The sequence below is a fragment of the Apus apus genome, chromosome 5 (genome assembly GCF_020740795.1).
Source record: "Apus apus isolate bApuApu2 chromosome 5, bApuApu2.pri.cur, whole genome shotgun sequence".
NCBI classification, from domain to species: domain Eukaryota; kingdom Metazoa; phylum Chordata; class Aves; order Apodiformes; family Apodidae; genus Apus; species Apus apus.
The window spans coordinates 35,936,003-35,954,000 of NC_067286.1; the positions used below are offsets into that span (position 1 = coordinate 35,936,003).

The 17,998-nt window shown below is 32.6% G+C and overlaps 1 protein-coding gene across 9 annotated transcripts in view; it reads right to left on the reverse strand.

Moving 5' to 3' along the window:
• The window catches only part of NOVA1 (NOVA alternative splicing regulator 1), a 149,908-nt gene that overhangs the window by 3,885 nt on the left and 128,025 nt on the right, over nt 1-17,998 (reverse strand). The gene's annotated exons all lie outside the window — the stretch shown is intronic.

The window sequence follows — 17,998 nt, forward strand, 5'->3', positions numbered from 1 at the left end:
ACTTAATACTATGAGCAAACAATAACACCCAAGATAAAAAAAAATATCAGTATTTATACATATTTTTCATAGCTTTTTTAATATACATTTTAGAAATGTCTTGAAGTTCTAAGGTACCATCTGCTTCATAATAGTGAATATGATGCTTTCTCTTGCAAAAATACAATTTTAGTATTCTACCGATATCCAATCATTCAGATTTTGTGGACCATATATGTAGGAGTAATACTTTTCAATTTGTCAATCCTTTTCTCAAAATGCTATCTAAAATCTGAGCAACAAGTCAATACAAAATCCAATTAAAATTTTATTAGGAACATTATCATATTACTGCCTCATTATAAAGTCAAGGTTATTATATAGTCAAGCTAATTACAAATAAAAATGCATATCCTACAAATAGGCTCTTTTAGTCTTAACCATTTTGTATATTTCTAGTTGTTATGATAGCATAAAAATAAAGAATTAGGAAATCCAGCACATTAGTACCTAAGAAACATATTTTCCACTCATACAATACGTACATTAAAAATTGTGACACACCATATTGTATTTTGCACTGAATTGCTTGACAGCATACATAGAATTTATAACTTTTTTAGAATTTCAAGTTCGCTGACATGAAAACAGAAGATGCTCTATGGAGTAAATAAAAATTACTAGGTGCTGACTTATTCTCAACGTAACATAAAAAGTATGGTATTGAAAAAAAATCTCAGTCCACTCATATACCAAATAATCATATGAAAACACAAGCATCTCAATATGTGCATATACATAGTTGTGTATGTGCACACATGCACGTTGAAATGTTTTTTTATATTTATAGACACACTCATTTTTAAGTCAGGACACCTCATAGTAATTTTAAAATGTAGTTCAAGCTATCTGATGATGCTGAGGTGCCCTTTTTTAGTTTTCCTATCAGAAAAAGGAGGTAACTGCTCTTAGACTTGCTTTGGTAATTGGAACAAAATGTATTAACTAATTGCTAAATATAAACAATATTCAAAATTCTGTTAAATATATGTATTTAAATAAATGAATATTTAAATAAATAAATATATGTATTTAAAAGGTTTTTTTTGTTGCTGTTAGTTTTGTTGGGGGGTACTTAGGTGGTCTTTTTTTTTTGTGGGATCATTGTTGTTTGTTTGTTTTTATAAACACTGCAAAAATGTTAAGTTGTATAAAAACAGAATCTCCCAGGAAAACTCAATAAAACTGCAAAACTTTCATTGCATGGCACAGGTTCCATGATTATGGTCTCGTGCCACATACTATAGAAAGCATTTGCCTGACTCCACTGATTTAGTACATGCTAACAGCTTCTTTGGGAGATTTGGACAACTGTGATTTGCCAGATCTGTCTTGATTTCATAACCAATGCACACAATTCTCACTAAGTTAGATGTAAGCACTTACATAAATTTAAAAGAATAACCTAAGAAAATATGAAGGCATGCAAATATGGTCTCATAATCATATATGAGATTGCAGAATTAACCTGATTTACTTTTGGGTGGCATTGTAGCACATGTAATATTATAGCTACAGGTACAACTAAGAAAATCCAGGTTACTGTAAGATGGCAAGGATTACTCTAAAGCATCGATGTAGTAAAATAAAATAATGGTTTATTTCAGCCACAAAATTAAGAAGGAAATATTCTGTATGCAAAAATATATCTTTTTCTCAAGTCCATTTTGCTCACAGCTCTGGTTGTTCAACAAATTTATCTATCAGAGGAAAGATAAAGAATGACCTCTGCCTCATATCCATCCATTCTCACCTTGTCCATAATTTTTCTGTGCTTAGTCATACAAACAACATACAAGTTATGATGCATTCTAGAAGATCTTGGATTTGCTGGATTAACATGTTATATATTTTTCTGCTTATGAGATAAGTAAAAATCCCATGTTTAAAATATCTATTTTAGAAAAGTCAAATTGTGTGTTTTAATTGACAATTGTCTTAATTTGCTTTAGTATAGGAATATATCACTAATATCATTTCAAATACAACCCCTGCCAGGGAGAATATTTTACCCAATAATATACAGAACATCTTTTAAAAATATACATTTATAAAATAGACAATATGCACAATCTTTTATACTATGATGTCACACAAAACATTACATTTCAATTAAAATTCAGTTTTAAAAGAACATAAATACATCTGTATGCATTTTGCTTAAAATGCAAGTAAAATCCTGTTCTTCCTAGAATGAATGGCAACATTTGCATTGAGATATTAAGTTGTAACATTCCTGTATTTGTGACAAATGATTGAAAATATTATTTAAAGAGGGGGATCATTACTTTAAAGAGGAAAACCTATGACCTCTATTAAAAAAAAATAAAAAAAATCCTAAATAGTTATCTTGCTACCAATTTGTAATTCTCCCTCTGTTTCCAGGATACACTTGACTTGCCCTGGTTTATATATTGGAATATCAACTCTTTAGGGAAACATGCTTTGTGTTATACACTAATACAGTATCTAACGTATTAGGACACAGCCCTCTAGGTGTCAGTAAAAATGAAATATTGCAAATAGAATTATTTTTTTCCACTGAAACCTTAATTCCAGAAGGTCACTAAGTTACAAGGTATAAAATGATACAGCAAAATTATTCCTCTCAACTCCTGTTACATAAACAGAAAACAAAATAGAAAATAGTATCTATCTGGTTTTATTACCTGTACCACCATTATTTTTAAAAGTACTTAATTCCATCTCTGTCAGAGAAATCGGACAGTGCTCTTCTCTTTTACAAATAAGTTCAGAAAGTTATTTGGATGCAAAAGCAAGAAAACTAACTAATACCCCAAATAATACTATTTCAACTATGCGGGAAGGTTATGTTTCCAGGTTTATGTGTATGCTCCTGGTTATATTGAAATTTGTGCTGCAAAAAGGAGAGTGAGCTTCTAAAGCAATTATGAACATAAGCATAAAATATATATTCAATTAAATATATTTCCAATGCTATAGGAAGAAAACACAGAAAGGAACTCAACCTTTAGTTCATGTCAAATTTTATAAAAAATAAGGATTGCAATTATGACATTTGCTTACTCGCAAAGCAAATTAATTACTTCCCCAGGTATCACCACTCTCATCCTATTTGTGTCAGCATAAGCAAGTTCAAAATGAGGCTCAGCAAGTATAACACTTCTTCCCTGAAAAGGAACCAAACTATAACAAAAATAAAATAAAGTAATTTAACTGCGTATGTTTTCATTAATACATTATGTCTTCAAAAGCCTTGACAAAGATGCAACAGTCCAAGGAATGGTGGTGCTTAAGAAGGGTTCAAACAGGAGAGCAGTTTGTTGCCTCTTCATTCCCACTCCTCTCATGTAAACACACCCAACTACTTACAGCAAGACTCTTAACCCTTTCACTTTTCTGTTACCTTATTGCCTTGCCCTGCTCTCTGATGGCAAATGCTCTGGTTATGTTCTCACTCCTCACAGTCTTTGGAGGTGGGGGATGCCAATCTCACACACTAGCACGTTATGTGCTACCTAGCTAATACAAAGTATTTACCTGGCAAACATAGTGGGAGGATGAAATACATCCTGACTGGTTAGATAGCACGAATTAGCACTTGATGTGGCTGTTATGCCAATTAGAGTAACCATACATAAGGAAATAAGAAAAAATTGGCGTAAGTTTAAAGCTTCACATGGTGGTGTAAAACATGCCTACACTAAATTACCCCAGAAAAGAAAGTGTCTCACTGATTATACAAAATAGCATCAAAACATGGGAAAAAAAACAACAAAAAACAAACTAATTTGACAGTAGAAGCACTGCACTGCATTATCATCTGCTTATTCCAACTCATAGAATTGTTTTCTGAAGAAACTTCAGAGAGTAATAAATCAAGGAGCTTTTTTATCTGTAATTCAGCTTTCCTTTTTCCTCATTTATTTTTACAAGTTTAATTATAACTCATGCCGTGCATCTTTTGTAATAGGTTTTTTTTTCCCCTTATATTAAATTTTTCAACTCCTTGTGTAATGTTATTTTAACTTCTCTTAACAGAGGAACATCTTCACAAAATGGTTCAGCCTATACTGACAAATTCATCCTAATCTGGCACAATTCTACATTTCAGTCTCCATAAGGCATTGTTATTCCCCTAAAACTGAATTTAAACTACTATCTTCCACTTTATCTTACTTTCAATCTTCATTGCTCAACAATTAGTTTAAACTCACTAAAACTCCATCTGGGCTCTGGAATCTATACCTATGAAAATTTGATGCTATTTTAGCTGCTCATTTGACTATAGATGTGAAGTTGATGAGAGGATATTCTGAGAGCACAAGTTACTGCAGAGAGCAGTCAGAGACATTATTATTTCTCTGTGGCAGTATAAACACGCTGCTACAGTAGGCTTACATTGATGTGAGTAGTTTTGTGCCATCCATCCTTAAACTGAAGCAGCAGTACAATGAAAAGCTGGGAAGAAATCCAAGTCAACAAAAGATTTGATAGAGGTCTACTGAAATCACACAGAAAGAGAAGTAAGTACATTACCAGGCAAGATGATGCCCGCATGCACTTAGAATTTACAGCTACACTGTTGTATCAGACAACTCCTGCGTAGTCCCAGGCTATGTACCCAATGCCAATGACAAGTTCAAGGCAAAATAAACTACCAGAAGATCATGAATCACCCTATATGTAAAGCAGGCAGAAATACTAAGCTGGTCTGGACAAGTGTTTCCTCACTTCAGACTCAGGCTCAGCCTAAAACAATGATCTTACACAGCAAATCTCTATGGATTGTACATACATACTCTCAAGGAAGATAGTGGAATGTCTCTCAGTGACTTCAGAAGCTTTGGATTGGGTTCTGTATGTACACATGGTGGAACATGAACTTAATTTTTCCGAGGTGTTGCGCACTGAACAAATTCCTGGTTACTCAGTCCAAGAGTACATATATTTTCTTTTTAGAGAATACTCAGAAGTAATGTAGAAGTCTTTCTAATGGTCTGTTTGATATTTATTTACAAAAATTAGTAAAATCCATAAAAATAGCAGTCTATTGTAAATTTAGCTAGATCACAATGCAAATAATGTGAAAAAACCTAGATCATAAATTAGTCTTCATCATCCCTGATCATGTTTAAATTCTGTAAAGGCTATTCCAATTAAAATTCTCTCTCGATAAAAGGATATCTATAAATGCAATATTCTGTGAACAAGTGCAACTGGACTATACAAAAAGATCAGTTGCTACTTTGTTCCTCCATATAGTGTACATCCTTTTTTTCCTCATCACTTGTGTGTTCCTGAGAGTTTCCTCTCATCATAAACAGCACATATGCTTGTAGTACTTCCTTCACATATTTTACCTGCAGTTATTTAAAGATTAATATAATTTTACTATTCCTCTATGTTTCTTTGTGGTATTTCTGCTCTTATAACTATTTTCTTTAAAGTCAACTCAAAGTCAAATTAACCCATTGTAAAAAATAATATTGCAACTCAAGGGGTCCTTCTCAAGTTAGAATCATACTAGGTAATTACAAATACAATACATTAAAATTGCAGTGCTAATAGATAATCAAAAACATTTATTTGTATCAGACAGTACGTTGCAGCGGGAGTTTGGGCTGATTCCCACACTGGTTTATCACAAGTGTTCCCTTTGCTCCCTCTACTCAGCTGAAGGGATTATTTCATAGAATCATAAAATGGTTTGAATTGGAAGGGACTTTAAGATCATCTAGTTCCAACCCCCTGCATGGGCAGGGACACCTCCCACTAGATCAGGTTGCTCAGAGCCCCATCCAACCTGGCCTTGAACACTTCAGACGATCCTGTAATACAAACCTAACTTCAGCTTAAATTCTCAGGAACAGTTTACATTTGAAATCATGAGGTTTAGAACCTTGCAATCAAACTGGAGTAAGATTTACTATGGAAAAAAAAAAAAAACTAAAAAAAAAAACTTTTTTTCCCCCTCAAATTGCTGCTTTGGCTTAAATTTAGACCAATGTTCAATTAGCATTTTTTTATTAAATCTTGACTCTTTGGCAGACTGAGAAAAGCACCTTCCCCGTCTTTCAGTTACTACCTAATTATGTTTCTGCCCATTTTAAAGTATGAACATTAAGATTTTTACTTCATGTTTTTTTAAATAAAGATGAAATTTGGAAGGAAAACTTCTCACAGCGAGGAATCAGCAAATCATGCTTGAACAAACAAACAAATTCTCTGGTCTCTGCTTGAGTTGCCATTCTGTTGTGTTTATAGGCTCTATTTCATAAGTAGAAAGGCTTATTCTCTCAAAAGTAGTTTTTACTAAAAGTGTGCACATGCAAGTTGTGTATGGAGTGAGATTAATTATTTGAACAATCTGGGTTAAACAGGTGGTTGATTTTCTGAAATTATCTAGTTCCGAAGAAGTATTATTACAAATTTACACACACATAGAAGTCTATGAGTAGCTTCATGAGTATCTCTCATGAAAATATAATTCAAAAGTGTGCTAATGGAAGAAACCAAATCCTCCATGAATTCGCTATGATACATAGTTTTAATAACAGAGAAAAAACTTAAGTTTTTAATTTTTTTCTGTGTAGCATAAAGAAATATTCCATATTTTATGCATTAATGTTTCACCAGTTTCAAATTACATTTGCAGAGAAGTGCAATGTATTTTGAGTAGCTTCATTTATTCATTTTTTATAATTTAAAAAAAGAAAAAATGAGCTGGTTACATACGGAATTATACAGGAGCAAAAAATCATAGATTTTCATCCATGTGCAAAGTAGGTGGCATACATAAAAAATTAGAGCTCTATCTAGACTGCACCGTTTTTCAGATGAAACATCTTTTAAGGCAGAAAGCAAGGATACTAACTGATCTGGCCAGAAAAGTCTGAATGACACTTTCAGTGACAATAGAATGTTAACGCTATTTCCTAGCTTAATTCACAATAGATCCCACTGCACCAATCTCCCTTTTCTCTTTTGCTCCTCTAATTTTTTGCATGGTGTTCTATGAATACCTGCCAACATTCCAGAGTCAAGGATGGGTTTCACAAAAGCATGAATATTTACAGTACTATTGAGTATAGTAATTTGGGATGCTTTTGGTTGAATGACATCATATAATTATAATGTAATTCCATTATTGGAATTGCTGAAAAGACACTTATCATGCAAAATAATCTACAAAAAAGTAGATAATGTATGGTATTTTAGAAACAAATATGCACCACTGATGGTATCAAGAAAACTCCCACTGTTTTGCATTAGACAGGATTTAACTTATAAACTCGTAAAACCTACTCTAGATTCAAAAGTAAATCGATATTCTTGACAGAAATTGGGACTAAGATGGTGTATACCTTTTCTTATGCTTTACCAGCCACAAGACCTACACATGTTACATTGGCTCCTCATGGCTGATAACTCTTTTCCAAAGCAGCATTAAACTGGTTGCTTTCCTGAAGAATCTTCAGACAAAAGAAGGTAAGTACATAAATGACTAGGACACTTCTGTATTTCCTCAAGAGAATCCTTAAAGGGCAAATTAACACAACCCCCCCACCCCCCTTTTATATTACCCTATGGCAATATAAAAGCATCTTTGGCATTTACTAACACCTGACATGTAGAAATACAGAAACTTTTCAGTCATTTTCTGTGTTAGATATGGTGACAAATTCTGCTAAATAGATTTTTGTTTTGACTGATGGCTGATCGTTCATTAAAGCTACTAAAAGACTTCAGAATCCCACCACTTGTTTCTTCTGATCCTTGCTTGGATTTCCCACACATAGGGATAAAAGATCATTATTGCTAAGATTTAGCAGTAGGTATAGGTGTATATATATATCCATTCAACAGTTGTTATTCCAAGAACAATTAAAAAATCCTACCCTTTCATGATTTATTGTTTGTTTTTTTTTTTAATAGGAATTTACTAAGTAAGGTTGTTTAGATAGTAACTGCTTAAAATGGGTGAAATAGAATCCAGTACACTGAGATGGATGAGGAAGGAGGAGGATAGTCACAGATCAGAGCGATAAGTGAATATACTCCAGTGAATATACACCACACCACCTCTGCTGGAAAAGGATGTGGCAAAGCTAAAGGTTTAGCCGGTCAATACTGTTAAAATACCAAACTCTTGTTTGGTATCACTGATCCACTTCGATCTTGTCAGTATTGTACTGTATATCACATTAGACGTATTTATTGCTTAGAAAAAACAGGGGTTTTACTTTTGGTGCTTGAAGCTTCTATTATTTATCAAGAGTTTCAATTTCTGAATTACACAATTAAAAAAAAACCACAACCTATGTAATTACACTTGTACATCTTTCAGCACTTATCTAAGTTCACTTTTCCTTTACTGTAGCCAGATAATATATATTTTTAAGCATTACATATAGAAGATACTAACACCTATAATGTGGTAGGTATAAATTTAGACAGAGATGACTCTCACAAAATAATCCACACTTTTGTTGATGAGCACTTGGCTGTGGAAGGACTTGATTTCTCAATGTTTGAAGTAGCTTGCTGGCATGGAAAAGTATTATTGGTATAGTGTTTGACATCTAGAACTACATGCTCAATTAGGCAGGACATTTGTTTCAAAAGAACTGAATCTCTGGACAGAGGGAGACAGCTAGTAATGGAAAAAAAGTACTTTCCTTTCCAGAACTTCTCAGGACTCTAGAAATATTATTTTCTATGAAACAGAAAATAAGCAATAGTTTTTAAAAAATGCATACTTAGCTTTAGACTCCTAGGTGCTTAATTTGGTATCTTAATTGAAAAGATATAAATAATCTTAAATTCAAGCACTCATTTAACAAAATCCTAGTGATTATGTTCTTGGCCAATTCTGAATTACAGCTGCACGCTCATGTCTTTTTCTTTTGAATGTGTCCTTAAGAATCTTCTACAAAGAATTTGTGAATCACTTATCAAGGCTATAATGACTCTGTGTAAAAACTTCTCACCAAAGACTGTTATGTAAACTATTCTAACATGAAAAAATAGCATGGAGGGTGTACCTTATTGTGTATAGGTGCTAAACTCTAATGACAAAATGTTTTCCTAAGAGCAATATTAACACCAAATTTCTCATGAGTTCTTTCTTGATTAGCAAAAATCAGTTTTCCTTCAGATAATAAGATGGTAGAGATGAACAGTTTTTAAAAGAAGGAAGATTTTAGACACACACACACAAAAAAAAGGAAAAAAAAAAAAAAAACCAAACAAAACCAAGAGGCAAAAATGGTCATTACCATTCCTACTGATGTAAGATTTTATGCAAAAGCTTAGAGAAATATAAATACATGAAGTAAATCCCACACCACCTGAATATATCACTAGTATATATACTTTTTTATAGTTACACAGGCAATTCTGTATTAAACATATATATTTCTATATGTAACTCCATAATACTTGATTACTTCTATGGAGAAACACTCGTATTGCATTGAGTATCTAGCAAACAACTCCAGTTCAGATAGAGCACAGAAGCTACTTATTCAGCAGTGCTTCTTTAAATCATTTGTTTGCAATTCAGCTGATTCTAAAAATAATAAGGAAAAAACAAAAGCAAATGAGTCCATATGGAAGACATGCATGTATTCCTGCTCTATACAGACACAATAACTGGAGCCATCTATTCCCCTCAAGTTGATCAGGTCTTAGAATCTCACAGCTGCACTAATGTCAGACATTAAGGCACTTATGCACAAAACCAAATGAAAACTCTCCACATTACAAGATCATGAAGTAAAAACCCCCAGTCTGTTACTGAATTTTTTCAAGAGAGTCTCCAAACTTTCTTCAAAACCAAATTACTGCTCTTAACAATCTTAATTTAAATAATACATCTTTTAAATGGAAGCTTTTATACCCAGTTTATGTTTAAATAGTCTATCTTGACCTAACCTTGCACCAGTTTTGCACAAGCTCTTTACTTGCAGATCACAAAATTGTAAGGTAAAATATAAGACAAAGATTATAACTGACCAATATGCATAAAGTAAGTATGGTGGAATGATAAATTACTTGCTAACTTTATAACTGCAATGAACATGACAAACAGCAACCAATAAAGATGACAGAAGATGAATGCACTGTGTGTAAATGAACATATTTGAGTTTTCATGGCTAGAAAAGAAAATAATAAATTCTAACATCCCCTTCTATATGATTTGCAATTAAATTCCTGGAGTAATAATTCTGTTCTCCTTCTCAGAAAAAGAAGGAAGGGGAGACAAACTTGAATTAAAATCCTTCTGGTAACCCCATTAATGTCTCAGCTCAGTAAAAATAAGAGCATTCATATTTATGTTCTGACCTACAGATTGTTCTTTATAGCTTCACCATGCTCTTCCCTATACTAATGGTGAAAAACAGCAAGAAACTTGACTTATGCAAAATGCACCTGGTCTATCTAGATGGGCTATCTAGATTAGTGGCATCAAGGGCTATGGCTACTTGGCTTTGCAAAAAAACCTCCCAAAAAACAACCAAACCAGCAGTATAGGCTTGATTCTTTCTGCATTGATTGTAGCTTAACTTTTTTTATAGCAAGAAATACTTAGGCTCCTTGAAAAATGCAATCTCATAGGCATCATTTGATAGTTGCTTTCAAATGAGAAAGGAAGTAAAGAACAGTTAAAGATATTTAAATAACCATATCTCTCTAGGTCCTAAAAAAATAATAATTACTATAAACTTTTACTGGAAAAAGGACACAGTTTCTCTAATAGGTGGATGTCTTAAAACTTAGTAAGTACCAGTATAAGACTTCATAACCTTCTAATACTGAGTCTTCTTACAAGCCAATTCAAAACCTCTCTCTCAGAGGCTGACATAACATCTCTGATGAAATTCAAACTACAGAACCAGGTAACATCAAGCTGCTGGTCTTGGAAAATGTATCAATAACTACTACTAATTGCTAGCTTAAAACTTAACATTCACCCTGGTCAATTTATATGTATACATATATGTTTAATTCATATGTATTCACACCTCTGGTTTGTCCTTCTGTAAACTTGTACTTACACATTGTTAATCAAGATAGCCACAAGAACATAGTAACTACTGCTAGAAGAGAAAAATAAAAAGAACACTGGAATAAGTGGAGGCAAAGACAGAAATTAGCAATTATTCGAGTAAAGAGAAAGAAAAAGATTGACAGGTGCTAATACAGGCCAATTATGAATGTCAATGGAGCTTATTGAGAAAAGGACAAGAGAAAACTGAAGGTACAACTGCATCCTCCTTGTTAAACCCGAAGATCCTGGACTTAGATCATATCAAATTTAGACTAGTACAGAAATACTGTATTTGTTTATTATTAAATCACATATTTGCAAACCATACTGTCTCTATACAGTGGGCTGTATTTTTCATATAATGGGAATCTGTGTACCCAATTTTCATTAAGGAAAATTATCTATAAATAAGAAATAATAATAGCAAATAAACATTATTATTATTTTATATTATATATTATTGTATTGTATATTATTATATATTAAATAATAATAATAATAACAATAATAATAATAATAATAATAATAATAATAATAATAATAATAATAATAATAATACCACAAGGAAAACCCAATAAAAACAACAACAAACATTGCAACTTTAAAGGTTTAACTAAGCATTAAAAAAAGCTAGGCACAGGCAACACTATAGATAAGTTGTACGTATTCATTATTTTGGCTGGATAATAATCTGATATAAATGTTCACATGGAAATAAAACCTACTCCTTATTCACATCAAGGCTGTGGAGCACAAATATTTTATATGGCTGTATTTACATATACATATTAATTGTTTTCACACCCGTATTACATACACATAATTCTTTGTGTGGCTTAACTTGGAAAAATATCTTTCCAAGAAGAAATCTGAAGCCAGTATCCTTAAGTGGGATTTAAATATCTTTTTAAAGATACACTGAAAAACTATTTGCGTCTAACTCTTGCCCTGATCTTTACTCCTATGCATACTTATATACATGTTCAGCTTTCATGGATTATAATTTATTTCTACTTTGAAATAAAAGATACTGGCATATGCAAAAATAAAAATGAAAAAATGAAAGAGTTGTCTCAAAATGAGATCAAGGTGAGGAAATAAGCAGTTTTACTAACCAATTTTTATTTCATAAATTTGTCCTCTTGTTTATTTAACAAATGCACCTTGTAAACTGTGTTACAATACTGTTTTTAAACAGAGCTTAATAAATGCATTATAAATTATTATATCCTAAAGTTTGCATAAAACTGCACACAATCTGAATTACAGTTTTTAGTAAGAGTATGCAATATAATTGCTAACTATAAGTTTTATTTACTATTTCAACAATAAAAATAATGTACATATAAAATAAAAATAGTTTTATTAATTTTGAAATTACAAAATGCTACTGGCGATGTTAGAAAACACGAATTTTGCTGAGCCCTCTCACTGTTAAATCAACAAGTTTATTCTATTTTCTTAAATTTTTATAGATTTATTTTTCTTACCATCAAAATATAATTCAGATAGATCAAAAAGAGAGGCTTTCTGTATTAGTAGTGCAAATAATAAACAATTAGTAGTGTTATAAAAATTTTCTATTTCACAAGCCATATAGTCAGTTAACTTATTGCTCTTAACACATTATATTTAAGTAATTCCATTTTGGTTTAAATAGCAACTACTGAATAGGCTATGGAATATAATTACATTTATGAAATATCTGCTATAATAACAAAATTAGTAGTTAAGGCATTTTACAACTCATGTTTTGTAACTAGACACCATAATAAAACTAAAACTATCAGAAAAGTACCTTGATATTTTTTTTAAAATAATAAAATAAAACATTAATTATAGTAATTATTAATTCTTACATTAAATTATTAAATTCAGATTTGAAAACAACTTTATCATCCCATCGAAGTTGTAAACTCCTCCTTTTATTATTCTCATTCACATCTGCTCCTATTAATGCAAGGCAGGGGTTGGAACTACATGACTTTTTAGGTCCCTTCCAAACTAAGCCATTCTATGATTCTATAACATACAATTTATTTATATGAAGTAAAGACAACCATCAGTGTATACGTGCATGTTGTGCACAGCCAATCAGTTTTCACTATAAATGTTAATGTAAAGTGTAGCATTAATTATCTAATTACTCTGGACATAATTAAAGCAGGAATTTATACAAAACATCCTCTTAATTGCTCAAATACAGGTGAAATATAACCCATGAAATGTCTTTAACAAACAGCTACCTGTTCTTACCTTCTGTTTCTAAAATTGAATGTGATAAAACTGGTTCTAGACAATACTTACATGATTATTTTTCTAAACATTTTAAAGATATTATGATCAATAAATATTCTGCCAAGACTGGCTTATCTTTCAACTCAATTTCTTTTTTTCTGCATCACTTAATTATCCATGAGCAATGGTCTGCAGAACATCTGGAGAATTGTATTTTGCTTCAATAGTCTTTACTAAAGAACATAATTAATCACAGTTTAATCTATTTCACAAACCTGTTTTATTCCATAAAGCAGTAACACTTTAAAAGAGCTTAAATGGATTTCTCATTTTGGTTTCTCATGGGTAGGGGGCAGCTGTTAATTTATTATCACAATTATTACAATTACTATTAAGATAATAAAGTGGATGAAACTATTCTTACTGCATTTATGTTTTGGCTAAGTGGACAGTAAAAACAAACAGAAAAAGCTAAGAAGCATGTAGACCATATATAAAGTTAGTAGAAACATGAAAGAAGAATTTACATGGCAGTAGAACTGCCAAACTGCAGGCTTTCAGAAACTTTAAAGAAAGAGAAATTTAAAACATACTTTTCTTACCCTATCCAAATCACGTGCCACGCTCAACTGAATAAATAATTTGTCATGTAGAAGTTTATTATTACTGAATGAGTAATAGAAAGAGAGTCCAGAAAGACTCTGATCTCTAAGGCTGCAATTGCTGAGGTGCCATTTGAGAAGCAGAGAAAAACAGAAGGCCAAACAGCAAGCAGTCACTCTGTACCCCCAGACAACTCTCTTCAAGGCTACAAACTGCAAAAGATTCAAATGTAAATCACTGGGAGGTAACAAACCAGTGGACTCAGCCACTGTGCATTTCTAAGGATGCATATTAAGAGTCTATGGTCACTAACCTTTCATTGATCCACTATTCGTAAACTATGCCTCTGAATAACTGTTATTACTTGCAGGGAGTCTGAATGATTTTCAGAAGGAAAAAAAAAAAAAAAATCACAAAAAATACATGCCAAAAAAACCCCCAAACCCAGAAGCTGTAAAAATAACAACAGGCTCAAACTAGGGGGAAACTGCTTCTGAAGGAGGTGCAGCTACACACCGTTTTGACTGCAGCATAAAGGTATTGACTACCTTATATCTGGAATGCTATGCTATAGGCAAAGATCTCAACAGATGCACCTTATCTTTGGAGGAGGAAGAACCTCCGACCTCTTATTCCTTATAGTGCAATAAATAAGTCAACCAGGTTATTTTATTATTTGCATACAAAGAGCACTCCTTTTTCACTCAAATCAGGCAGACACCTACTTTAGTTGGTGGGTTTGTCTCACATCTATCTATGACGTCTCACCATCTGATGGATTCTCAAGTCATGCAAAAGGCAAATGATGCATCTAACATACAGCCTGCAGTACAGTGCACAATGTTGCAGCACTATTCCTATAAAGAGCTTGTGAAAGTGATAAAGATTCATGCGGCACAAAGAAAACATTAATTAATGTATGACCAAAACAAGATCTTCTAGGCCTAACCATGTCTCACTCAGCTTACCTCTGACATGTCAGAAAAACATGGTATTGCATTTTCTGTCTTACTGTCTGTGCTGTACAGGACCTGTCCTTGTGTGACAGTAAGTTCTGTAACCTCAATATTTGTTTCCACGTTTTCATACAACTCTTGATCATATAAATTCTGATCTTTTTAAGAGCTGCCAAATTAATTTCTGAATAGCTGAAAATGTAAGAGTCCAACCTTTCTGTGACTGATACAGTACAAAGTAGAAATAAAGCAATAAAGTAATCCAAATTTGCATTCTGGAAATTGCTCTGACATTCTGTTTTCTCTAGGTTGTTCAAAGAGCAAAAAGTGCACTAAGTGGCTATTCACCTGTATACCTTAGAATATGGCTGGCTTTTTCTCCCAATTCTGAATGAAACATTATGTCACCAAATCTGAATATTAAAGATTAAATGTCAAATATAATCATAGAACTATTCAGGTTGGAAGAGACCCTTGGGATAATCCTTACTCTACAAAGTTCTCCCCTAAACCTTATCCACCAACACCACATCCAAATGGCCCTTAAACACATCCAGGGATGGTGACTCAATCACCTCCCTGGGCAGCCTATTCCAGTGTCTAACCACTCTTTCTGTGAACAATTTTTTTCCTAACGTCCAGTCTAAACCTCCCCTGGTGCAGCTTGAAACCATTCCCTCTTGCTCTGTCGCTAATTACCTGTGAAAAGAGACCAGCACCAACCTCTCTACAATGACCCTTCAGGTAGTTGTAGAGACTGATGAGGTCTCCCCTCAGCCTCTTCTTCCTCAAACTAAACATTCCCAGCTCCTTCAAATGTTCTTCATAAGATTTATTCTATAGGCCCTTCAACAGCTTCGTTGCCCTCCTCTGTACTCGCTCCAGCACCTCGATATCTCTCTTGAATTGAGGTGCCCAAAACTGGACACAATACTCCAGGAGTGGCATCAATGTTGGTTAGACCACAGAGTTACATGTCGCCGAATTTCACTCTAGCTTATGTGGGATGGATCTGGAACATAGTAAGATCTGGCACTTCATAGCACTTTTCATTCTGTATTCTAAAATAAGTATGCTTAAAATAGTTGTAACAAAGAAAATGAAAAAAATTAAACATCCCCTTGTACAAGACATCTGAAGACCTTAAGCACATTTTAGCAAAGAGAAGAATGCTTATTTTCTAACTTTAATGAGTTTAATGATCTTTTTTCAAAAGCAGATAGGACCTCTTCTTAGTACAAGGGCATGGACAAATGCCAAAACCTACATATCTACAAATATCCTTAAATGAAAGAACAAGATCTTCAATTACAGTGCAAGACTTTTTTTTTAACTCTTCAATAATTGAAATATGATATCCATGCAAGTTGAAAGCCAAATCCATTCAATCAAAAAATCATTAACTTTTTACACCTTCACTCCAAAAATTTTTTAGAGTGAATAAACTCCACACAAATCATAGGTGTAGAGGAAAGTGTATTGATAACTTTAATCCCAAATCTTAGCATATTAATAGAAGTAAAATTAATTTAAAAATAAATTAATGAGATCAAAGTATGTTTCCAAAATTCTACTTTTATTCACTTCTTTTAATAAGTTTTAAAACTATACTAAGGATTAGAATAGTTGATATTCATAAACGCAGAACAGGGTTGGCGACCATGTAATATCTTGTTAAAGGTTGTTTTCTTACAGGAAAAAATAAATTAGTTTTTCCTTTTTTCTCATATTTTTCCAAGCTGTATTTTCTAGGCATTTCCCCCCTTTTTCATTTCCCCCTCATTATTTTTATCTATGGGGGAAAACCAGCAAAAAATCTAACAACCAGGTAGATTTCAGAACATGAGGAGAAACTGATTTACTTAACATTTATCCATCTTAATAGAAAAGTAATGATAACATTGTCCATTATACTTAAAAAGTATAACTTTTGAAGGAGGCGATGAAATAGCAACCTAACTGCTCCTAATTCTTTTCAAGCATAGAATCAAAACATGAACATGGAATCATGTTTTAACTTATAGGACTGCAACTGGCAGGTCATTCATGACATGTCAAGAGCACCAATAGACTTAGCAGTGAGAAACTACATTTTTACAAATGTCTCATGAATGCTCCTGACAACATTTTTTTGACATTTAAGAAAGTAACATTTAACAATGAACCCTAAAATTGCTGTGTGATGGGAGACAGAAGAAAGGAAACAAGTAAATCAATATATGGGAATATGAATACAGAAAATTACCTATACAATTGTCCAAAGGGCAAAATTTAAACAGATAATAAGAAAAAGTAATAAAATGCAAACTGATTTGCATGGAAGAATTTTAAAGTTGTTATTTCAAAATCTTTAGAATATCCAAATATATATATATATATATATATATGAGAAAAGAGCTAAGCTTGGCTAATTCAAAATACTGAGAAAAAGCAGTCAAAGAATAAAAGTATTAACCTGAGAACCAGAAAAAAGATGTCTACAATAAGTCTATGGAGTATAGGTTAATTCTGCCATGAAGTGAAGCACTTCAGCTGAAAAGCAGCACTCTGGAGCACTGGAACCTCCACTGGTGTCCTCTCAGTTGAACAGGGCAATACTTCTCTCTAGCCCTTTCTAGATATGTTATCTCATATGTTCACAGTGTGCCATGGGCAACTTGTAATAAAAAAAAGGAACTCTGTCTTCTTATTCAATTGAATTAAGATATTAATTCACAGTTCATTAAATTGTCTACAAATGTGAAATGTAAAGGCTTTCTCACACTAGAAAGAGAAGTGTTTTTTCTAACTAATGAAGACACTTTCATTCACAATGTTCTGTGTGGAGTCAGAATTTATCAATGACCAATCTGACAGGTTGAAAAAAGGTCAAAATGTTATCTGACAGAAACTACCATGGCAAATATTCTGAACAATCAAAGTAAAGTAATACATAGGGTGTTTTTTTTTTCAATTCTACAGCACCTTTTATCAGAGTTCTAGATACATTTTGATTGACTTTGTTTTTAAAAACACTGTACTGAGATTTGTAAAGATCAAGTAATACATCCAGCATCGGTCAATCTGTCACAGACCTAAAAACAAAGCAGATTTTCTCAATACTACTGTAAGAAATGACAAAAT